At 39.6% G+C, this 11736-nt stretch overlaps 1 long non-coding RNA gene across 1 annotated transcript in view; it reads right to left on the minus strand.

The window, feature by feature from the left end:
- The window catches only part of LOC124062133, a 68010-nt gene extending 60037 nt beyond the window's left edge, over positions 1 to 7973 (minus strand). The window contains exons 1-2 of the long non-coding RNA XR_006843867.1: positions 7804 to 7973; positions 6516 to 6596 (exon numbers count right to left, since the gene is read on the minus strand). This is a non-coding gene — a long non-coding RNA (uncharacterized LOC124062133). The remainder of the gene's footprint in view (positions 1 to 6515; positions 6597 to 7803) is intronic.
- Between the last annotated feature and the right edge of the window lie 3763 nt (positions 7974 to 11736).

Consider the following 11736-nt stretch of genomic DNA (forward strand, 5'->3'; position numbering starts at 1 on the left):
TTTGCCTACTTGTGTTTTTGTTTGTCATTTTGCTCCACTTATAGTATATCATCCTGTCCCCTTTGTTAGTAAGTCAGACAGGCAATAGGTTGGATATCTAAAGTCTCATTGTTTCTCGGGATGTGATTTTATTTTATTCCGTTTTTTAAATTAGCAGGGGTTTTAACTAGCATTTAATTCTTTCGAAATCTGATGAATTTCAGGGAATGCATAGTGGATCAAGTATATCAAATGTAAGTGTATAACTGTTATATATATATACAATCTTTAAAAAAAAAAAATATGATTAACAATTAACATAAATCATGGTTTTGAAAAAAAAAAAAAATCAGGTAGGCATTAATAAAGACTTTGCTGTCCACTGAACTGCTTGCTTTTGACAATCTGGTCCTGACGTCCCCCGTCATCTCGCCAGTTCCAAGGAATTTTTCATCATTACAAAACTGCATTCTTTATCCTCACACCACATGGCCACCCAAACCGAGTTAAGCACTTTGCCTCGCCAGATACGCTGCCAAGAATTACTTCTAACAAGAACTTGGGTGTGCCTGCCTCCACACAGAAAGGTGTTAACCGCAGAGGACAAGTAGGTGTCAATAGATCTGCTCTCAGCGCCTATGGGACGTTGAGACGCATGAGCTCTTTTCCAAGGCTTAATAAGATGGCACAGATGCGCCCTTGTCTGAGCACAGCCCAGTGTCTCATTGTACTTTGGCCTCCCAACCCTGCCATTGCAAGACCTCTATTGCATTGGCTGCATGAGAGGGTCTCATTAGGACAGACAAACGAAAACCGGGGTCAAGGTATATAAAGGTAGCCACAGCTAAGGAGCATGCCTCTAAGATGAGTTGGGAGCTCCACCACGTCTTAGGGCCACCCCTGCAGACCTCTGGCCCTCCCCATCATGACCTCCAATATCCACCATTATTTGATGAGGCAGAGCTTGATAATTATTTTGCGTGGTTGAAGAAGGGGGCACAGTGTGAAAAGAGTGTCTCACTCTAAGGGAACGGATAGTAGAGGATGACAGGGGAAAAAAAGAAAAAAACTAACAAAAAAAAAAGATCAAAAGCAGGCCTTTTGCTTTTCATGCCTCAGAGGCTCCAAAGAGGATAAGGAACAATTGGGCCCTGGGTATCCTGTCCTCTCTGGCAATTAGACTCAGCTGATGAAGTGAAAGGGATGAATGGCAGGGTTCAAGGCCTTCTCTAGGATTCACACAACAGGGTGTGTTTTTACCTTCTTCTCCTTTATCTTCATCTCCCTTTAGAGTGGCAGAAATGCAGCTGAAATGTTTCCAGATGAAGACAATGTGTTTCAAGGTGCCAAATCTTAAGCATGGGGGCTGATGACATTGAAGAGGTGTGAGAGGAGCTAAAGGGCACGAACAGATTTGCATGCAATCATATGGGCAGTCATATTTTCAATACAGTGGACAAAGAGAAGGTATTATATCTTCACAAGACATGTTATTAAATTTGGTCTGAAATTCTGTAAGTTTAAATTATGTTTTCATCACTATCATCACCAGCTCTTACAAGTAGTGTTCAATGGGATGAAACAGATGCACCTGACATATGGACAATTGTTCATCTAGAAACATATCTGATTGGTCAGATTTTTTTTTAACCACCTAAACAAATATTGTCGTTATCATTTACAGCAATCTAGTGTAGACAACAACATAGTCATCAACATATAGCGAATTGCCATTTAAATAATGAAATAAAACAATGATCAAACTTTGGAGTGAGATCTGTGGCACTAACACTGGGCTGAAATGTGCCAACAATTAATAGTACTGAGACAAAAATGAAAACTTCCATTAAGACGAACACTAAGCTATAAATTTAGAAACTGATTTCCAGTTCTGTAAAAATAAAAATAAGCTTAAAGTGTTGGTGCGCACAGCTTATGCAACACTTTAAGCCCATCCACCATCAAGCAGATTCTACTGAAATCTGATCTTTTCATATTTCCACTTTCCATAATAAGTGTGGAATATGTACGAGATGTATCACCCTTTATAACTACATGCTGTCCATGCCAGTTTCTTGAGAGCAATACATACATTATTTATTAAAGTGTGGCATTAACACTTTACCAGTACCTTTAACATTAAACTTCTAGCAAAGTTCTCTGACACACAAAGTAAATCACATTTTCAGAGCTGAATAAGTGAAATGAAAATAAATATATATTTTGTATTCTGTATTTAGACACTACAAGCAGTCATGCCACACCATAACTGATAATAAAGACATCACTCTTCTTACAAGTGTCACATTTCTATATCATGTGAATTTTTAACAATTTGGTAGATTATTCCACTTTCACAGTGCGCTACTGCAGCAGTGTGGATTTCAGTTGCTCTGATATGAAATTCATAAGCTTACTAAACACTTGCTGCCATTAAATTGCCGTATATTTCACAGAAAATTTCTTACAGTGCCCATGCCAGCAAAAAGGGCCCCTGAGCACAGAACGATACTGCCACACTGCACTAAAACCTTAAGATGATTAGTGATATTCTTAAAACCTAGCCCACTGATAATGTGTTTAAAGAAGCGATACGGCTTTTCCAAGCTTTGAGTTCAAAGTCTGAGAAGCATGGGGTCAGAATGCCAATGGGCTAAACAAAGAGTAGCCAAAATGGGCTTTGGAGGATTTGAAACTTAGGCCCCTGAACTCCTTTGATCAAACCAGAGCTACGGCCACAGAAATACTAAGTATCAAGCGCCTGGAACTGTGTTGCAGCCAAAGAATGGTGAGTTTGGCACGTAGGATAAGAAACTTAATGTTCAATAACATTAGATAGAAACAATAACACAGTATAACAGGAAGCTGACAAGTATTACATTTTACTATGATACTCAGGGCTCCAACTAATGATGAACATCCAGGACCATTAAAGGTAGTTTGTCAAAACTGCATGGAGCCAGATGGCTATCAGCACAGACAGGTGCCAATATGAAACTTAAGATTTCCAACCTTAATAACATTCTGACATTTCTATATCAAGCTGTTCTGTAGGGCTACAATGCCTTTTTATTCTAAAGCAAGACAGACATTAAGTGGTGCTGTGTGTAGCCTATACTTGTGTAAATGATTCAATTTTCAGCTAAAGGTTTGGATAATCCCTTTTTAAAATTCTATTTCATGACAAATAAAGATTTAATTAGGTGGCACAAACATGTTTTAAGGATGTTATGTGCTAACTCTGTAAATATTGAAATGGCTAATTAGTTCTACTTTGACTCTCAACAAGTGTCCTGTTTTAGTCACCATGCTTGATGAAACACACGAGAAGAAAAATAATTCAAACTCAAACTTGAACAGATTTTCCCATCTTGAGCTGTCTTGAGCAATTAAGTAAACTTGTTTTCATCGTATTCTGACAATAAATGCATTAAGACCAAGAGAATCCAACTGTGTTCCAAGTTACTGTTACCAAATTGACAACAAGACTAACAAGATAACCTGACCAAATGCAAAGCGCAATTAATAAATGTTTTTTTTCCTTAATGCCAAGATACCTGAAGTCGTTAAATGAAAATGGGCAAATAATCTAAAATCAAAATCAATCAAATACTCAATTATGCGTGTTTATTATCATCCTGTCAGTTATAGTGAAACACCTCTGGGCTGCTACACCAACAACTGATTAGTGTTGGAGACAGCCATAATGACAAACAGAACATACGATGGAGAAGACGATTAAACTGAGGGAATTTCAATTAGCCTCTGAGAGGGCTTTGAATATTTCCTCATGGCACTCGAGGGTAGCTCATATTTGAACAGTCACCACCATGTTTCCAGTCCACACAGAAAGTATTCAAAGGGTGCATGGTGAGTCATACAGTATGACAACATCAGCAAACACTGCAGTCAAGCTGGACCGTCTGAAGGACATAAAAGCACCGTATATGGCTCAACACGTACTGTATGTTTGGGAAAGCGGAGTAAAGTGCACAGTTGTAGAACTATGAGAGTGTCACTCTTTTGTTAAACCAAATAACCTCACAGTCTGGATAAAAATGAATCCATGTCTTCCTCTATTTCTGTGTGGCATCAGACATATTACTGTTTGGTATGTAACAGCGTGTAGCATCGCTATTCTGTCAGCTGTGGTTTGTATTAATTTAAACACTCACTTTAAAGGCCTCCTCTGACTCCTCATGTTTGCTCTGAATGCCTCTTTGACTATCAAGCATCTTCAGCTAAACAGTAGGGTAAGCAAATGAGGATGTTAACAACAATTATTTTGATTTCATTTATTTTCTTGATTATTGATTGGTCAATAAAACATCGGCAACTGTAAATCAACAACTTTTTAGATGTCTTGTTTTGTCCAATCAACAGTTCAAAACCCCAAAGATTCAAGTAAGACAGGAAAAAGCAGTAAACTGTTGGATTTAAGAAGGTGAAACATCAACGCTGCGGCATTTTCCAATATTAAATTTCTGTCGATCAATTAATCAACTAATTGTTACAGTGCTAGATGCAATATTAACTTGTATTCAATATCAACATGACTAACACTGAAATATCACATGAGCAAGTTTAGCTGATCAGAATGGCAAAGAGGAAATAGTCGGAAGGTTAGGATAAATAGCTTCCATCTTCAGCTGCATTCAAGTCAAGCAGCCTTGGACGTTTCTTTATTGCTTTCTCTATACAGATCCTCACTGTCTTCCTGCTCTATCAACACAACGGATGTATATCAAAAGATTTGTATTTTTGTATTTTTCCTGCATGAACAAGTCATCCTCACTACTGCTAAGCTGACCTTTATTTTCGTATGGAGGACACGTTGTTTAATGTTAATAATCAACAAAAACTCAATCAATTATTTAGCCTATTAGCCAATGGCAGATCCCTCCTGATGACACAAAGAGATGGGATACAGAAAATATAAAGACCATCTTGTTTTAATTGTTAAAATTTTCCCTCCTTTTCTAAAGGTGACAGGGCCATTACTCCAAAGTCACCACTTATCAGCAGTATCACTGAGGATTAATGGTTTCACTTGTGCTGGTAAGAAATGTTAAAGTTGTCCCGATTATCAGTGCAAGAAAAAGAATAATGGTTATTTGTCATTGTGTTAAGCAGCGAGAGAGACTAATCTAACAAAACAGTCAGTTAAGAACGTGATTAACCCTTTCTGGTGAGCCTGGATGGGCTATGTGTTTGGACTGTGCACAGCAGTCAAGCCACTGCTTAAAATGAACATTTGCCTTCAGGAAAGCTGTGTCAAACTGAACCGCACTTGAATTATCTATAATATTGTGTATAATAAAAAAAAAAAAAACCTGTGATGAAATTGTAGCACAGGTTGAAAAGGCATCCACAAAAGGGAAAATCTAACCTTGCACCTAGTTTATATCCCTTCAACTTCAGTGTAATATTCTCTATATGATCCTCATTAGTTTGGTGCATAATTCAGAATGTGACTGATTTAACTTTAAGGCCACAAGATGAAATGCGATTCCTCTTTACATACAACATTGAAAGAAATGGTAAAAAGCTTGAAAAGCCAGAGGTGCAGATTCAAGGATCTGAGGTCAATCAATAGCAAGCATGCAGTCAAAGAAAAACCAACCAAAGAAAGAGAGACAGAAAGAGAAAAAACTGATTAGTGAATCTTAAATATTACTGGAATTTTTACGCTAGAATAATATGCTAACTTATCGCATGGCCAAACATGAAGTGAATATGATACCAAATGAAAGCCAATACAGTAAATTACAAAGGCAAATTAAAGATTTAAATCTTAAATTAAAACGAGACTTACAGTTTGTTGCAACAACAGCAATTACCACCACCAATAGCTGCCATACTACCCATTTAACACATTTGTCTCGTGAAGGATTTTTTTTTTCCAGCAATACAGTCCCTGATGCTTTTGTACTGGTTGTGCAGGTTTGTTCCTGCTCCAGTAATCTCCTACATTATTTTCCTTGTCTGTCACCTTTATAGTATCTATTAGCCACTCTCTACTATCTGTTTGTGGGGCATTTTCTCTTCCTTTTCCCCATGAATGTTTTATATATTGGAGGGAGAATGATTGTTCTTTGCAATGAGGCCAGCGCATGGCCTCAGTAAGACAAATTGCTCCAGAACGTCTAAATGGCAGTCAATGATAACTCATTGTAAGGAGAGTAAGTGACTTCCAATGGAGTGGATAGGGGACAGAGAATAATGGCAGAGCACAGGTGAAAAATAGATGTTTGGCTCGGTGTAATTACTCCATTAGGGGGCTCTCTGTTAATCTACCAAACCACAGCAAGTGTTTTTACAGCAATGAGGAGGTGACGGGCGAAAATGACTGCAACTGGACGGAGAGGAGCCCTGCTACCTCCCCAATCACAACACACACTATGAAGTGTTTACTAATGGACAAATGCGCTCTCAGTCTGCGCTCTCTGCAGCATCCCACGAGCTACTCCAGTTACAAGTAAGTGTGGTGATAGATGTATTGACGAAGTTCATCATTGAGCTGACATATTAATTACCTGCAATATGGTCCCATGCGTTCGGGGTGCTTTAACCTCCTCTGTCTCAATCGTGCACTGGTAGATGGATCAGCTGTGGGCCTGTTAAACATGAAAATCTGGGTTAGAACAAAAAAAGGGGACAAAGGAAAACCCACCCGCTGGAAATCAACACCACCCCCCCACCCCATTCTGCTGATTTCCAGACAAACATAATGATAACAATTTTTTGACCATTTGGTGTCTGCTGCTTCTGCCTGTGGCAATCTAGACAAAAGAAGCCCGGAAAAAAAAGCTCCAATATGGTCTTAAGAGTTTATTCTGACCACACAATCTGTTTTCTTAAGTCAACTTTTAAAACACTGCTATGAGCAGTGCCCACAGCTTTATCACTGAAGCTCAGATTGACCTTGTGTTCACCTTTATACTATTTCCCATCTGTTTAGGTTCCACCCTAGAATCCATCCCAGTTGGCTGTAGGCCCACTTTGCATTGGGCTTTCTCAGTGGAACCCTGAACAAAACCCTGTAGGAGCAAAAGACTCTGTTCGGCCTATATTTCAGAGAAATTTCAGCTGCTTGCATCTCAGCATTTCTTTTTCGACACCTGACAAGCCGACTTGGACTTCTCAGGCTGTTTCCCCATGTGCAACAATAAAGAAACACCAGAAAGTGAAAGAGATTTACCCATCTTTTGCTGCTGCTTTTCGCTCGACTTGAATGAGTACAGTACAAGCTGGGTCAAAATACTGCGGTCAGTTCTGCACCTTTGTGTTTAAAAAGGTAAACTATGACGATACATGAACACAGCCAGGTTGCCTCAAAAATACACAAAGGTGATTAAATTGCAGAAAGTAAGTCTGTTCCTGTGCTTTTTACTCTTTCATTTAACTTACATTAGAGTTACAAGTGAATTAAGGCTGTACACATTTATCTACATCCATGGTTATGGCTCTGCTGATACAAATCCTCACAGCAGCTCATTAGAGAGGTAAACTGACCTTCAACTAGATAAAAAATAAAAACGTTAAAAGCTATCAGCGAGCAGGTGTACACGGCTCAGAACACATACAAAAGGCACCAATAGGGGAAAATACAAGGTGTCCAGCTGGACAATTTTCACTGCCCCAAAAGCTACAGGTTGCGGTAAGGGGACTTCAAATGCTAAGGACAGTGAGAGGTGCCATTATCACTCAGTGCTGAAAACGAGCACGGTGACCCGATTAAAGCGAGAATTTCTGGGTCACGGTCTTGTTTTTCAATGCTTAATTTGTCTATCGATACTGACACGGTCCGTGGCTTGCACCTACCTGTAATATTATCTTTCTAAAAGTCGTGGTTCAGACGGGGCCCTTGTCACTGTAACCCAACACGGAGCGAGAGAGCGGATTGGCCTGCAGCGTGTTGCAGAGAGGAAGCGCCGGCTGTCAGCTTGTGGAAGTTGCGGGCTGCGGCGCCGCTCAGTGGACGCTCCGGTTTCTGGAGTTTCAAGCTTTTCAGTTGTTCAGTCACGGCAGCCTTCCGGGCATGAAAGAAATATATAAACAAATTTAAAAGTTTTTTCAAACACTAACTTTTTTCCCCTTGGAATATATATATATATATATTTTAGTTCTAAGTCTTTTGAAGTTTGCTGGTAAGAGCGCACAGAATAAAACATTTTTGAAGGGTATATTATTATCAGAAAACATGGCATTTTTGCATAATGTTCCTTAGTGTGCAGTGGATAGTTAGATTTTCGTCCGTAGAGAGATAGATAGATTTAGTTTTAGTTTCATAAGTTTGAACTAATTGAGCATGTGTGTGCTGGGGTGTCACTGAGTTTGGTCCAGTTGCTTTGAGGGTTTTATGTCTGCTGGGTGTTGTCCTCCTCACTTGTTAAAGAGGAGCAGATGACAGCAGTCTGTTCCAAAACCCTGTAGCTTTTCCAAAACTTTGGTCCCTACTTTGCAGTATATTTTCTGAATATTGTGTGATCCACAAGCATGCATCGTATCTGGAAAACCAATCTAAAATTTGCCTTCAGTCTCCATATACCATATACATATGCATACATCAAATTCAAGCACCGGTTTTGTCTTAAATGCAAATGAATATGCCGGAGTACTATGGAATTACGCGTCATGCTTCACCTGAGCTGGTTAGCGTGTTTCCGTGGCCTTTGGTGTACAGCAACAAACAAGTTCATAGTGTCTGTGGTCCAGCCTTCTCAAGGCTCCCTTTGCATCAGACGCACTGCCCTTCATCTCATGCTAATGTGCTACAAAAAAAAAGATATCTGGCTTTAAAGACATGGCAGTCAGTTAAAAAAAGGGCTGTGCTTAGCGTTTGAAGCCGTAAATGTGACAGAAGACTTCAAGAAGACCCAAGACTGGCAGTCTAAAGATGAGTGAGAGGCGGACAGGCAACATGTTTTTTTTCCCATCCAGAGGGATATTCTGTGGCCAAGCTTGATTATTAGAGATGAAGGACAGGCTGAGAGGATGTGGGATTGTTAAATCTTTGAATCCTTTCACCAAAGCCCCCCCTCCATAACATTCTTCTGCACTCCTCTCTCTGTGCATTTATGGTGCACCCTTGATTTTCCACTCTTTTCTTTTTAAGAGTGAATGAAATTCAGATTCCCTGATATGCAAAAAAGCAGGATGGAAATATGGAAATATATTTTGGCCCTCTACAGTATCAAACTTAAGTAGTTAGAAATAATATTGTGATATAAATTTCTATTATATATTCCCAAACCAAATAGAACTGAATTTCCATCGCTGACAAGTATTAATAAGCTCATCCAGCTATTAACTAATCACTCCACTATATATGTAGACAGCCCTTCAACTGTCTATGGTGTTATGTGAAACCCTGGCTGTGGATTCAAAACCTCTGCTCTCCTTGCTATGAGAGGCTGTGCTTCATTTGATGCCCTGTCCATTATTGCCAGCATATTTGAAAAGTGCTAAGCCTTGAAACGAGTCCCATATTATTTCAGGCCGGACTGAATATTTCACGGCAGGAGGCAGAAAATGAGACCTTCTCTCAAGAGACTGCCTGCAGTGCATTCTACTTGGTGCAGCAATCGGAAGGTCTCATACTGTGCAAAACACACTCGAACAAACAATTATATATTTATCTGCCACACTTGTGAGATTTTTCTTTATTTTGTGTGTGTGTGTGTGTGAGAGAGAGTGTCTGTGGGGTTGCACAGGAAAATGGAAGAGAAATGCAAAATTGAAGGAAACTGTAAATATGGAGAGTCCTCTGGCTTTCTTCTTGCTAAGATTGGTATCAGCACATACATGAGGATCCAGTGAGTAATCAGCGACCCATAAAATAAGGTGTTTTATCACCACCTTTGGAGCAGGATCACATTCCAGGCAAACTGTACCTCCCTTTGAGTTACACCCAGAGTAAAACAGCAGCAGGCTAAAAACAGAAAGCTAACCAGATTGATTTTTGAATCATCCGTGCCTGTTTGAAATTGGATCCGGGTCTTGTGAGATTAGCCAACGACATTGTCTACTGTTCTGGTGCATGAATCCATAAATGTGTGACAGAGTAGACGGTGGACTCAGTTGTCCGGGAACAATGCTGTCTTTTGACTGATTCGGGAGTGCGCTGCTGAAGTAGCTTCAGTGGCAGCAAAGCTTTCTGAAATGATTGCAGGCACACAGTATTCATAGGTTCAAGAGTGGCAGGACAAGGTAAGTTCCAGAGAAAGATATCCCTGGAAAAAAAAAAGAATTTAAAGTGAGGAACATATGTAGGTGTGTTGCAGCCTTATTATGGTCACCCACTTAAACTGCCCTCTGCATATTTATGTCATACATCATTATTGTTTGAATAACTGTTGCAGTGTTATTCCATATGATTCAAGGAACAAGAATACTACCTATTTAGAATGCATTTGGTTTAAAATGAGAAGAAGAAAATGTGCAGTGGAAGAAAGCTCTTTCATCTGAAAGAACACTTTTCCCTCATTTTTGATTATCAAATAAATAAATGACCACCCATTACAATTTAAAGTTGACATATAAAATGTAGTTCAATTTTATTTTATAATATTGAGCAAACTACTCAATTTGCACCTAAAAGTAGATTTTGCTTCAGGAAAAAAGTCAAACAACAAAGCTTTGCTTAATCATTGAAACTTCAGCTGGCAGTGACCTTTGGGAAGGATCCATATCTCTGTTTCTGGAAGAAATGATGTGGATGGCAAGCAGTTGTGTCCTTTGTGTTTCGTGAAGATATTGAGTGTTTGAAGTGTTAACACTGACACTAAGCCTTTGGGGCGAGCAGGCGAAGGAAACATGTCACACAATAGGATGGGACTTGGATCTTTGCTTCCCCTTTTCTGACCTCTGACCATGATTGGTTTTCGGGGTTGCTGCAGACACTGCCCCAGCTCCTAAGGGGCAATGTCTGCCTTGATCATATCATCCCAGTGCGCTGAAGTAGTATTATTTAGCTAATAATTTGACACTTGAATAAAATATTCTTCTCATACAGTAAGAGCCATTTTATTTCTTTTTTCTTTCCTTTAGAGGGTTTACCGGTTACATAAATCCTAAATGTTGCTGTGATGTGAGGCTTTGTGTAAGGCACTTCTTTGTTAATTTGTTATTTAAAGTAATTTGCTTAAATCTCATGTAAATGAGACTGTCAACAAAACCCTATATGAATTATGTATAATATGCTGTACAAACCTTTTTCAAGTTTGTAAAATTAAAAATTATATTCTTGGAAAATACCCCCAGCCTTCTTTATCCAGCCTGCTTTTATCCTCATGGTGACTTCAAGAGTCTTGGCCATCTATTAGGCATTTTCTGTCATGGACATGACCTTTGTTAATGAATCTGAATTTTGGTTGACAATGTTTTTGTGGGATCTCTCCATATTATATGCCTCCAGTAGCTTGGCTGACATAATCCATTGAGGCCACACATAAAACAATGTGCCATCTGCACCTGGAGCATGGCTATCAGCTCTGTTTTTTCCCCCTCACACTGCCTTTGCTTGAGCTTTCTCCTGCCTGTGTGTAGCCTGACCCTGCTCTTCCCGTTCCAGGCTACAGAAGCCAAACCAAAGGCAGCTTTCAAGGGGGACTGTCTGCTCAAATCAAGTCAGAGGCCTTTTTAGAATCGGTTCAGAGATCATAGCAAGTAGAAGTCGGGGAAGAGGATGACCCTCTCCTCAAGGCTTGATCGGATCTTGGCCCAGTCAAACCCAGCAGGGCTCAGTCTCTGGAC

The sequence above is a fragment of the Scatophagus argus genome, chromosome 7, assembly GCF_020382885.2.
Source record: "Scatophagus argus isolate fScaArg1 chromosome 7, fScaArg1.pri, whole genome shotgun sequence".
In the NCBI taxonomy this organism is placed as follows: domain Eukaryota; kingdom Metazoa; phylum Chordata; class Actinopteri; family Scatophagidae; genus Scatophagus; species Scatophagus argus.